The sequence below is a fragment of the Syzygium oleosum genome, unplaced genomic scaffold (genome assembly GCF_021117445.2).
Source record: "Syzygium oleosum isolate NSW1041296 unplaced genomic scaffold, Sole_v2.1 Sole_v2.47, whole genome shotgun sequence".
Lineage (NCBI taxonomy): Eukaryota > Viridiplantae > Streptophyta > Magnoliopsida > Myrtales > Myrtaceae > Syzygium > Syzygium oleosum.
In genome coordinates this window covers 1,481,260-1,495,352 of record NW_026607531.1, presented here as the reverse complement: position 1 = coordinate 1,495,352, position 14,093 = coordinate 1,481,260, and the positions used below count along the sequence as shown (strand labels likewise).

The window sequence follows — 14,093 nt, the reverse complement described above, 5'->3', positions numbered from 1 at the left end:
ATATGCTTTAGTGTGGTGTCGAATGACTTTACCTCTTATTGGTCTTTGTTTTCTCTGTCATCAGTCTTTCTCTTTTACATAAACCATATCCATCTGAATCAAAATCAATCGTAATAGTGACCCTACTTCCCTGCCTGAAGCCTTGAAGCCTTGCTATGTGCGTGTGTTTTCATGTTTCATTAGTCAGGAACCCATGTCCACAGTAGGGTTTCTGAAATAGAGTTAGGAATGGCAATTCCTAAAGTGATACAATAAAATGCATCAATTAGCATGTTGAGTTAATTTTAGACGTGTTTATGTCAAAATAATGACAACCTGCCTAACACAATCATAAAACAAGTTACGTTCTAACTGGATTTGAATAACCAAAAATGGACCCATGTTGGCAGCCCAAATAAGTCGCGTCCACTGCAAATGAGCCGACAAACTCGAGGCAGGTAACACATGACTCATTGATGACTCATCCTATATTAGCCAAGGTCGAGCTTGCTGATGCATGACTTGTGTAGGTTTGTACTCCAGTACTTAACCATTGCCCATTATCTTTTCACTTCAAGCTATAACTCTCTTCTGCAGTTGTAGCAACTCAAAGCGTGAGCTTCTATGTCACTTCTTTTTCAATCCCCCTGATGACATGATTTCCCCCCTCTATTCCTCACCATTCTTTTTTGTCAGATCACGCAATACTAGCAGGCCTGTTTGGGTTTTCTAACCAAGGATATGCTTTTGTAACACAAACTGACCTTTTTTCCTTTGAGCAAATGAATATACTCAGGATATCATGTTCAGATCATTATCACCTGACTCCTGTAAATTAATAGTCATATATTACCTCTATTATTCTTTGCTTTTCCTCATTGGGCTACACATCCTCAGAGGAGAATCTGTTTATGGAGGTTGAGGTCGAGGTTCTCGTGAGCTTGCAGTCCTAAAGGAATTTAATGCTTTAAGTGTAGTTCAGTTGCAGTTGCAGTTGCCGTTGCAGTTGTATACAGTCTGGTTGTAGTTAGGCTTTCCTATATCATGAAAGCTATGACAAATTTATGTGCACTCACTAGAGCATTATAAGAGATCCCTCATGACGTTGATCCGGTTTAGTAAGACTTTGCAATCAATTTCAAATTGAATTCATGAATGACCTGGATTCAGATAGTGATTTTGCCTGTCACCTTTCCTTTAAGTTGATAATTATTGTGCCCAAGTTCAAACTCAAGCTTGAGATCAATATTCACGGAAAACCCGAGATCAGTTGGATCAATCTCAAGCATGCCGAAAATCATTTGAAGTTTGAGTTAAAGCAAATATACTGATACTAGGTCAAGCTAGAGTCGACTTCTAAATTATGATTATCATGGTCCAATTACACCCCTAAGGGCAATGTCCCATGATGTTCCACGCTGGCTAACTGATGTAACTACACCGACAAGATGGCTCCCTCGCTCCGAGAAAACTTGCTTTTAAGTCATCTCATGCTTAGGATTCGAGAAATGTAAGTCCAAACGATGTTTAACACTGACTTGCAACGTATTTAAGGTCTGATTGTAGCTTATTTTGAGTAAGAAAACTTCACAAACCTGAATCAGCTGAGTTTCTTCTGCCTTCAAATGAGGGTTTGTCCTGAATCTTGAGACTAAGGACAAAGCAATACGAGGATCCACAGAGAAGGCAGTTCTTGCATATTCAATCCATCAACCAGAGCTCACCTTGAGCCGAAAACCACCTTCCCTAAAATTAAGTGCAAACATGGCTATAGTGAGAAAAAAAAATCAACTGCATGCAACATTACTATAAACATATGCAAATATGGATTAACTAAAGAAAACCAGAGGAATAATTTGAGCCAAACTTCAAGCCTTTCAGTCTCATCTCATGCTGAGATAACATCAGAAGGAGCTGCTTCCTCTTTGCTCTTCCAACAACGTAATTCTCCATGGCACCCCCAGACACGATGATATTTGTTATTCTGGATGCTCTATAATTTTCAGATCACCACCCAACTCCAACAATAGAAAATAGGGAACAGCATAAAAATTGCGTTGGACCAATTATCAAGATTCTCCACAGTGTTAATAAGAGTAACTTACCTCATCGAATTAAGAGTTCCCATTTTAACATGCCGATTCCGTTAAGTCAGATTGAGGAGAATCTACTCGCTCATTATGTAAGTAGTTAACAAATATGGATACAGAGAGCCTCACTCTGGGCAAAATTCATATCCTTGATTTTGTACCATTTAGGCTCATGAGCATGTTAACACAATGATATTTCGAGGAAGAAAACCACATTCCTCACTTTTCTGTATTTCTTCTTCTTAAGTTTACAATGACCTAGAAGCGTATATATATACAAAGAAAAGAAAGAATCTTAAAAAATATATCCTCTAAACTAGCTAACTATAATCCTTGATTCTAGCTAATTACAATCATAAATATATTTTACAGCTCATTCTCACACTCCCCCTCAAGTTGGTGCATAGATGTCGTGAATGCCCAACTTTTCAAGTGAGCTATAGAAGATCCTGCTTGATACAGCCTTCGTCAGAATATCTGCCAACTGATCTTCAGATCGTACAAATGGAAATCGAATCACTTTGGCGTCCAAGTTTTGCTTGATAAAATGACGGTCCACTTCAACATGTTTGGTACGGTCATGTTGAACTGGATTATGAGAGATATCAATTGCTGCTTTGTTATCACTGAACAACTTCATCTCGGCTTTAGGAGCGAACCCAATCTCTGACATTAACTTCTTAAGCCATAGGAGCTCACACACCCCTTTGGCCATCCCTCTAAATTCAGCCTCTGCACTTGATAATGCTACTACTTTCTGTTTCTTGCTTCTCCAAGTAACTAAGTTTCCTCCCACAAAAGTGAAGTATCCTGAAGTTGATCTTCGGTCATGAACACTCCCGGCCCAGTCCGCGTCAGTAAATCCTTCGATTTCAAGATGACCCCTTTTTAAGAACCTCAAACCGCGTCCTGGAGAAGACTTCAAGTAGCGAAGTATACGCAACACTGCATTCATATGATCTTCACTTGGGGCATGCATAAACTGGCTAACAATACTCACCGCATATGCAATATCAGGACGAGTATGCGACAGATAAATTAGTTTGCCAACTAACCTTTGATATCTTTCTTTATTTGTTGGCAGTTGATCTGGATACTCCCCAAGTCTATGATTATGAACAATTGGTGTGTCTGCAGGTTTGCAGTCCAACATTCCCACCTCTGCCAATAAATCTAGCACATACTTTCTTTGTGAGAGAAATATTCCCCCTGTCGACCTCGCTACTTCAATCCCTAGGAAGTATTTCAACCCCCCCAAGATTTTTCATCTCAAACTCCTCAGAAAGTTTCTCTTGAAGCTTAGATATTTCTATCAAATCATCTCCAGTGATAATCATATCATCAACATAGATAATCAACATTGTAACCTTCCCTTGATGTCGTTTTAGAAACAATGTGTGATCTGAGTCACTTTGGGAATATCCATACCTCTTCATCGCCAAAGTGAACCGGCCAAACCATGCTCGTGGAGACTGCTTCAGACCATACAATGATCTCTCTAACTTACACACCGCCTCAGGCTGTGAGGATGAAGAATAACCTGGCGGAACATCCATATAAATCTCTTCTTCGAGATTACCGTGAAGAAATGCATTCTTGACATCATACTGGTGTAGTGGCCAGTCTAAATTAGCAGCAAGAGACAACAAGACCCGAACAGTATTAAGTTTAGCAACCGGAGAAAATGTCTCTTGATAGTCAATTCCGTAAGCTTGAGTATACCCCTTTGCTACTAGTCTTGCCTTGTACCTCTCAATCGATCCATCTGCTTTGTACTTCACAGAAAAGACCCACTTACATCCCACAGTCCTCTTTCCCTTGGGTAAATCTACTAGCTTCCAGGTCTCATTTTTTTTCAATGCAGCCATCTCCTCCTCCATTGCTTGAACCCACTTGGGATCTTTCAGAGCATCTTGTACCCCTTCTGGAATACGAACTGCGGACACGTTCGATATAAATGCCTTTACTGGGCCTGACAACCTTTTGGTTGACACATAATTTGCAATAGGATATGTACATCTCTTCTCTTCAGCATCCGGCGAATATCTATTTGGAGGCTTACCTCGATTGTGTCTAGCAGGTAATTTATATCCCACAGAAGTATTAAGCTCATCAAAGATACAAGAAGGAGTAGGAGAGGTTACCTCAGGTATATTCTTAGGAGTTGAGTCGGGTACTGGAGAAGAGGAAAGCTGTTCTTCATGATTTTGCTCCTGTAGAAGTTGGCCACCCTCAGATGATACCTCTTCTACTTCCTCAGACGATACCACCGCCTTAGACGATGTCTTCTCCACACCCCCAGACGATGCCTCTTCCGTCCCCTCAGACGATGCTTTCTCCACCCCTCCAGATAATATACTACCAGGAAACTCCCACCAATTTGCCCTTTCTATCTGTATCTCCCCCTGAAAGGAAGAATGGGAACTCGGATAAAAAGATTCAGCTTCCACAAACGAGACATCCATAGTCACATAGGTTCGCCGGGTAGAAGGGTCATAGCAACGATATCCCTTCTGGTGTGTACCATACCCCAAGAAGACATCGTAGTGCACAAGGATCAAGTTTCGTTCGTGATTCTTTGGGATATGAACAAATGCAACACACCCAAACACCCGAGGAGGGATGGTCAGGACTGAAGGTAAAGGCACATATGTGGACAAAGTCTGTAGTGGTGTTTGAAAGTTTAACACTTTAGACGGCATCCGATTGAGGAGATGGACAGCTGTAGTCACACTATTGTCCCAAAATCTCTGAGGCACATGACTTTCAATCAACAGAGCTCGAGCTGTCTCAAGGATATGTCTATTCTTTCTCTCTGCCATACCATTCTGCTGAGGTGTTTGAGAGCAAGATGACTCATAAATCATGCCATGTTGTTGAAAATACTCCTTAAGGTATTCATTCATGTACTCCCCACCATTATCACTTCTTAGAACTTTGATCTGTCCACTAAATTGGGTCTGTAACATAGTATGAAAATTTCTAAATATCTTGGCTACCTCATTCTTACTTTTCATCAAGAAAAGCCATGTCATTCTAGTACAATCGTCAACAAATATCACAAACCACCTACAACCCGAAACAGCAGTAATAGGAGATGGACCCCAAACATCTGAATGTATCAAAGAGAAAGGAGCTTCACTTTTATTCAAACTTATAGGAAAAGGAACTCTATGACTCTTAGCCAATATACAAGTCTGACATTGCAAATTTAAATCCTTCAAATTCAAAAACAATTTAGGAAATAATCGCTTCAAATAACCAAATGACGGATGTCCCAACCGTCGATGCCAAAGCCAAATCTGTTTTTCTCTACTGATGGATGTACTGCTAGCATGATTTGCACTCCCGGAACTGAAGTCATCCATATAATACAGCCCCCCTCTCTTAGTACCACGCCCAATTATCTCCTTCGTGAGAATATCCTGAAACAAACAAAAGTGGGGATACATTATAACAGCACAATTCAAATCTTCAGTAACTTGTCCTACCGAAATCAATTTGGTCGATAATGAAGGGACAAGTAAGGTGTTAGGAAGAGAAAAAGCAGGAGAAATCGCAACAACTCCAGCCCCAGTCACCGGATAGGTGTATCCATTAGCATTTGAGATACTGTCACGTCTTGGTTTCGAAGTATGAACAAAGTCATCAGGAGTAAATGTCATGTGATCAGTAGCTCCCGAATCAATAACCCAGTGATTGCAATCAATCTGATTAGAACTAACCAAAGCACTTCCATGGTTACCTCCTGACATCAAATTCTGAGGATCAACGTGAGGTATCAGTGACAGTTAAGGCTCAGCAGTCGCTAAAGAAGCTTTCCCTTTTCCTTCTGCTTGCTTTCGAGCTTTCAACTCTTTCCACCAATCTGGATACCCATGAAGCTTAAAGCACGTCTCCCTGGTATGCTTAGAATTACCACAATTCAAGCAACCTCCCCCCGGAGAAATTTTCTGGCGTAGTGCCGAGCTAGGCTTTCCCCTTTCCTGCGTAACTCCTGGCTTCGCTATTTGCAACAACGGTTCTTGATTTGTTTTGACATTCGTCCTATTCCCCCGAGATACCATGGCTGCCGGATCATGGACCGTGTCGCTGTTGGTCAGCATTACAGTTTGTCTCATGTCTTCTCGACGGACACGCGCGTAGGCTTCTTCAACAGTAGGAAACGGCTGCATCTGCAAAACATCTACTCTAAACTTGTCAAGACGGTCGTCCAACCCATCAAGAAATATGTATACCCGATCTTCCTGTATAGCCATATTGTATCTTTCAATATCTTCAGGATACCGCATTGGGTTCGGACGGCGAAAGTCGATTTCTCTCCACAAGCCAAGAAAAAAATGTCCGGAGTGGGTAAACGGACCATTAGCTAACTATCTATATCCATGGCAGGGGAAGGGGGATTGAAGCATTGTTGAGAGCTGTGTGCCTGTGCGTCTCTGTGTGCTCCCACCATTTCTTTCTTAACTATGTTTGAGCATTTTGAAATCTTCTTTCTGTAGTCTGATTAAATATGCACACCACAACTTTGGAGGTCGAACCCATTGTCAAGGAATTCACACTAGTTCAGCTACAGTCAAAAGACTGCTCTACTTCAGGGTAATGTTCCTCTAGCAGCAGATAAAGCTCATATAAAACTTGGAGACCCTCAGTTTGATCAAGATAATGAAATCGCATAGTTGGACAGAACAAGACTGATTTATCACGAAAACATAAGACAGCCATCTTCATTAGTAATTCTGCTGGTGATAATGCTGTTGGCCTCTGTTTCAGTCAGATTTAGGTAGATTTGCACCAGAATCTTGCAAGTGAACAGCCACAGAGAGAGAGAGTCGTGGAACTTATTGACATCCAAAGTGAGCATGCAAAAGCCGTGTTTACCTCAAATGAACTTTCTCGCAAGCATTTACATCCATATCTGCATGATAATAATCTGGTGAAATTCCTCTATCGCGTAACTCCTTTGCAACCTGTTCTACACCATACATGTCAGAAGTGAGTATTTAATACAAGTTACGAAGAAAGTACAGATATGTAAGCATAGAAAAAGTAATTCAGTGACTTCACCAATTGTTGAAGTAAGAACAAAAAAAAATGTGATTCTAAGAACGAATGGTATGTGGCAACCCCAATAGAAAACAACATTGCCCTTTTCACTAAATCAACACAAAGACCTATCTATTACTATGAAGCCGGCAATCCAAACGACTTTAGGAAATTTCCGGGACTTTGTTCCGTTGGGTGCACCATAATATACTGTATTAGATATATTTGATCCATTCTGTCGATTCTGCGACATTATTGTCCATGTCATCAAAAATGTGAACCAAAAATGTGAGCCTACACCTGAGGGGATTAAAAATGCCCCACATAAATTCTTGACCTTCTTTTTCTAATCAACTGTTACAAGGAGATATAATCTAACAAGTAATAGAGTAATGTCTTTAGTGAATTAGTCATGCAAATTAGTTAGTGAATTTATAATACTGAACCACTAATAACTTAACAAAAATAGGAAAACATAAACAGAGCACATAATGGCGAAAGAAAAAGAATTGATTAAAGGATTTTATGAGTTCGATGATCTAAAACACCAGCATGAGATATTAAAATTCATCTCAGTTTGCAGCCCCACTTGCACGTGAATTGGAAGAATGTTATTTAGTGAAAAACACTACACCTCCCAAAAAAGAGAAAAAAAAGGAGTTGAAGGATGGACTTAACCTGTTCGCATTCCTTCCTAGAGAAGCAACAAACTATCCCAGATTCATTATTGAGATAAGATTCCCGTATAAATTCAGCAATTTCGTCAATAACCAGTCCAGCAACAGATGACTTCTCTCGTACCTGCAGTGCATCCATAATAAATATTGGCTCTTTGGTATGCAGCATATAGATTAAAGATTCAATAAATCAATCAATGACATACCATATAAAAGAGATTTGGCCTGTTAACAGTGCTGCCAAACTTAACACACTTGGGGATCTGCAGCATTTCCACCAGATCATTTTGTACTTTCCGAGTAGCAGTTGCCTGTAAAAATAACATCCATGAGATCGCAAATTTTTAAAAATTAGTACATTTAACTACATAAGTGGCCATGTCATCCAAAAATCCATAGAAAGAAGATATGAGAAGACAAACAGTCAAAGCAACCACAGGAACGTTGGGAAACTGAGTCTTCAAGAAGGTTTTTGTGGTCGGGCCGAAAGTCGTGACCCCACTGACTACAGCTGTGTGCCTCCTGCAGTTTACTGACAAGCAAGGACTTAGTACAACCAACCATATGACCATATTCGACCTTACCAAGAAGGGCATTGACACCAAGATTCAATTAGTTGAAGTGGCATTTCTTAGAGTCTGCAAAAGCATGTTTAACCTAATGGTCCATAGGTTATGATCATGAAAGACAAGTGCCTAAAAGGCAGTGTCGATGTGCACCACTAATGTTACCAATGAGAAGAAGACACAATGACATTTCCTTCTACTTCCTCCTCTTTTGTCACCCTTCGTAGATGAGCAAAGTGACATCTTGACAAATCTATAATGTTGTTTTTCTTGCCGTGACAAGGCTAAGATGTTGACCGACTACGAGTTCGCTAAAATTACTGTCTTTCTAAGTTTCTCTACTTAACCAACTATCCTGCGCAAGCAGTTCTCAAGACTAAATCTACTTTAAAGACGATCAACAGAGAGGTAGCAGCAGAAGAAAACAGAATCAAAGTTGGACAGTGCTATCCAGTAGCTTCTGCGACTAATCACACACCTTTGGAAAGCTCATTGTATCCAAAAAAAGATAATTGCACTTCATGTTTCCAGCTTTTAACGGAAGTCACAAGTAAACTGCATCAAACATCATTGATAATTTTACCTTCATAATGAAGTCCTTGATTGAATCCTAGGTGCTGCTCCGTGAACAAGGTAACACCAAAACTAGCAAGCTGATTCTTCCAGGTTAGTCAAGAACAATTTTAAATGCTAAGCCTTAGGTGCAGTTTCAACTTAAGGCAGCATAACTGGCAGCCTAACTCAGATCAACAAAATTAGTATAACTACATATCTTAAGCTTGTTATCACTTGAAGCAGTCTAACTGGTTCGCCATCCTTGGTTTAAGAAATTACGATAATCTTGTCTATCTATCGTTATGAAGTAGCGTAACTTTCAAGTCTGAAGTGGAAAGTTATATGACCTTGCTACACAAACAGAAACATAGGCTGCTCAAACCAAAATTTACCAACACTGAAGCTCAGAGATCACTGAAGACCAAAACCAGAAAGAATATTCAGATATTTACATCAATTGCCATCAAAGAAAGATGCCCCGCACGGTGGCATTTCTCCAGCTTTGACATGAACCTCTTGCTCTTGGATATCTTTTCTGGAGTAACATATAGTATCTTCAGCTCTCCTTCACCTTTCAAGCGCCTTGTGTATGAACTTTTCATTGTCCTTGCCATTCGTTGATGTCAACTTATGTGCCGGAATGCCCAATGCAGCCAGACCCATCACCTAAGCAATGATTATTTTGCATAAGTTTATGTCGCTAATAAACTTGACAAAGTCTAACATATTCGCAAGGGAACAGAAAATAGGAAAACGCCTGATCCTGGATCAAAGAAAGCGGAGGACTGACAACGAGGGCAACTCCTTCCTGAAGAACGGCAGGAAACTGGCAGCAGGCTTTTGCCACCAGCAGCAGCCATGATGACCAGGACATCTCTTCGACTCATGATGACCGGGACATCTCTTCGAGACGGTCCTACCCAGTATTTTCTCCTCGAACACGTGTCGCGATTTTTCCACGGTGGAATCACAAAGCAATATTTTCTCCGAATTCTGGGCGCTGAACGCCTCTATTGCCACAAAACTCTCCAACCTCCCCCCGCACGCCCGCCGCTCTCGTGGGGACGGAGGATGGAGACGAGATGGTTCGCGCGACGAAGAAGGAAGCGAGCGCCACGTGGCTGGTTCTCGTTCTCGCTCTCTGTGCGCGTGTCTGGAGTCAGCGAGAGATATGCCGGGGGCCCTTCAACGACCAAAAAAAAGGAAAACCCCACTTCTTTCTCTCCATTAGAGGACAGCGAGGTTGGTGTTTTCCTTTTCTACCTTTTCTCTTTCAAGATTTTTCCCTTGATCAAAGTTGAATCTGGTTTAACAGTGTTGATTTTTCGGATACCGAAAGAATGGACGATCGTGCACTCCTATTAGCTTCGTTAAAGTTACAACAGAGTGAAAGAATGCTCAAACTCGCGGAAGAACACAAGGTATTCGCTTTATACTTGTTCAAATTACACATCTTTTCGTGTTAGTCATTTTTTACACTCATCATGTTTTAGAGACAAAAGGAGGAATTCTACCGCCGAGCCATTAAAATCAAAAAGCAGCTTCATGAAAAACACATCTTGCAATTGGAAACTGAACGATTGAGGGGATTATCAAATGTCGCGAAGCACCTATATCCGGGATGGGAGAATGACAGCGAACACACATGAACGTGCGGGAGGGGAATGTGCGAAAGGTTAGCTTTTCATTTTTAAATTATGACGATGCATGTTTTATACGAATAAGCAGTATATATATCTCTGTATCACATGGTAAAGGCAAGAAGCTTCACCTTCTCTGTGGCAGTCCAGGTTCTCTTCTTCCTATTCTTTTCGGTCATTTTATCGACAATCTCATAAGAGACTTAACAGGCGGTTTCTGGTTTTTTTATGTTTTTTCTGCAAGGATTGGAGGTCAAACACATAATGCGCCGTAGAAGTTGCAAATCTCATGATGGAGAACTTGGTGATGAATTCTTTAGAATAAATGTCCACTGGATTTTCTTCCTGAATCCATAGTTAAGTGGTGCGAATTTTTTTTTTTTCGGTCTGTGTGTAGTGCGAATTTATTGGCTGAAATAATGCTACATAATTATTAATTTAGACTCGCCCATATATGCTGTCATTGAATAATTTGGTCGGGAAAGGAAACAAAATGTTTGATTTAGGGAATATTCGAGGAATGTGTAATTTAATCAAGACTTTATGAAAGTTATTAACAGTAAGTAGCATTATTAGTCAACGTATTGGCAATTATCGACGCACCAATTCAGATTACATGGTCGCAAAAGTGACAATTGGAAAAGGTTTTACAAAACCCTTAAATGACTAAGTGAGATGCGTTTATCATGTACAAGCATCGTAAACAAATTTCTCATTTCATAGATCATTTAGCATTGATGTTATCGAGAATGGCATTGCTCTGTTTAAGGAAAGATCGTGATTTTCAATGCACCACCTCCCTTGCGTTATGTGCCATAAGTACGTTGAAAATCAAAACGTTTACTTGTTAAGTATACTTAACGAGTGTCTAGGGGCACTTGCTAACAAGAACCTTTTCATATTAGCCAATCTCTCAACTGTAACACTTCGCGATCATGGGTATTTTGTGTAATTCCTATATGCAATGTGGAAATAAATAAAAAGCCTAGAGGTTTTTAATTTACAGTGTAGATATATTATTTTATAGCCATGGATTTTCTCTTTAAAGGTGATGAATACTCATTTCCTATACATATACATATATACAAAGTAATTAGTATAACCATGGGTTTTCTTTTCAAAGCTACCGGATATGAATTTTTGGGACAAGGATACGTTGAATATCTAAATTACATGCATTATAGTTTTTTTTTTGTCAGATTCATGGATTCTAGATAAAGAAATAGAAGTTAAACCAGACGAAGCACGCGTCTCCCTTTAAATAAAATTTGGTTCGTTCAGACCAAAAAAACAATATCCGATCTGCAAATCAATGCAAATTCCCTTTTACATGTTATAGTTAAATTTCACCTTTGAAATCATTCACCCTTTTGACTAAAGAGCACCAAAAAATTATATATCCGAGAATTTTATTATACATAACTCATGTATAATTTGATCAAACTAAGCTCAGTCTCATTTGGAATATATTCCAAAATTGACAAAACAGATCCATTAAGGTACCTCTTTAACCCCTTCTTTTCTAAAAGAACATTGTTTATACTGTGGCACAGTGAGGAAGAGCTCAGAGAAAACTGGGAAGAAGAACTAAACAAACTTTTTGATAGGCCTTGCTTACAGATACCGCAGGGAAAGACAAAAAAGTTCAGTCACTAGTAGGTTGTTAGTAGAGCATCTACTGCAAATTGGTAAAGAACAACGTACTGGAAAATGAAATTTAGTAACAAGAACCTGATATACAGAATGACCACTAAACTACGACACAAATGCAAAGGACAGGAGTAATAACTAGAAAGCTATTCAATTGTACTAATTAAAACATGTCCGACAGATTCACGTATCTACAAGGATCCCACCAGAGTTTCTATATCAGCATCCCGTCAAACAAGCCATTTTCCGAATAAGGTCCAAGTAAAGATCAGAGTTTTTCATTAGTCCATGGAAGTTTAGAAAAAGCCCGGTAGAACGACATATAGACTAGAGGAGTAGCGGAGAAAGCTAAATCAGGAAAAACAACACAGCGGTGATGCTAGCAGTTAGAAATCGAGTCCTGCTGTTGGCTCAACATTCACCTTAGTTACCAAAGTCAACAACCAACTTTGAGCAGTTATTTAAAGCCAAGACGATGGTACAACAGATCTGTAACTGACTCTAAAGGAAGCTAAGAGAGCATTGCGGGGGTTTATGCAGTTGGCCAGCAGACAAGAAATACATATACTGAAAAAGGCCAAAACAGAGAGAGAATGAAAGGCACCCACCAAACATGAACCGTACTGAAAGTATGTTAATTAACGTTAGATAAAGTCAATTACTTACATGCAGGGTGTCACGCCCCGAACCCCAACGGGCTCGCGACACCCCTTCCACGGTCGTATTGAACGCGACGTCCCAGGACGCGTCGCCGACCCAAACGAACTACGCAAGCGGAAGCGAAATAAAACAACCCAGACAGTAAAATATGACGAAGGGATAGCACAAAACAATAATTCCAAATACACAACATTAAAATGGAGTAGTGGTTGGATATCCTACTTCGCTATACAAAAGAGGGGCACACAAAAATATGGGGCAACTTGACCCATACTTGATCTCCGAGATACCCTTGCAGGCGTCTCCGGTCCACTCATGGTCGCGGATCTGAAATGGTTATATAATAACCGTGAGAACGAGTCTCAATAAGCAACCCCCTATACCCCACGTAGGCCAATGCGTACCCAGACAAGTCGTACATGCAATCTACCCCACAACATATAAAATTCACGTCATTGTACTTACCTCGCCATCAAACGCATGCTCTGCACGTTAGTTAAACGTGACAATGCAATATTAATAGTCTAATAACATATCACAATCACTCAAGCACCAACCACACTAGCACTCAATCAATCCAACCAATTCAATCACACATTCAATCAGCCAGTCCAATCAATTCAATCACACTCAATTCGCATACGTGGCCGAACAACTTTCCACGACCTCCCAGGTCCTTTCACACTGCCCGCGCCACTGCGCCTCAGGCCCAATCTCACAGCCCGCGCCACTGCGCCTCAGGCTCAGCCCTTAGATCAAGCCGGGCTCGGTCCCGCCTAACCACGCCTCAGGACATTTCTCTCGACCCGCGTAACCACGCCTCAGGTCATTACTTGCCTTTCTAGCCACATCCGCGTAACCACGCCTCAGGTTGGCAGCCCTCAGATCAAGCCGGGCTCAGTCCCGCGTAACCACGCCTCAGGACATTTCTCTCGACCCGCGTAACCACGCCTCAGGTCATTACTTGCCTTTCTAGTCACACCCGCGTAACCACGCCTCAGGTTGGCAGCCCTCAGATCAAGCCGGGCTCAGTCCCCGCGTAACCACGCCTCAGGACATTTTTCCCTTTCCAATGACCCGCGTAACCTACGCCTCAGGTCTAACTCACCTTTCACAGCCCGCGTAAACACGCCTCAGGCTCAGCCCTCCGATCGATCCGGGCTTTTCTCATGCACATGCACCACAATACAAAATTCACCATGCTCTTAGTCATATAAATCAATTTCAATC

The 14,093-nt window shown here is 40.9% G+C and overlaps 1 pseudogene; it reads right to left on the bottom strand.

Moving 5' to 3' along the window:
* Window positions 1–6,910: 6,910 nt before the first annotated feature.
* On the bottom strand, window positions 6,911–10,643 carry LOC115663941 (ATP-dependent DNA helicase Q-like 2; annotated as a pseudogene).
* Window positions 10,644–14,093: the final 3,450 nt, after the last annotated feature.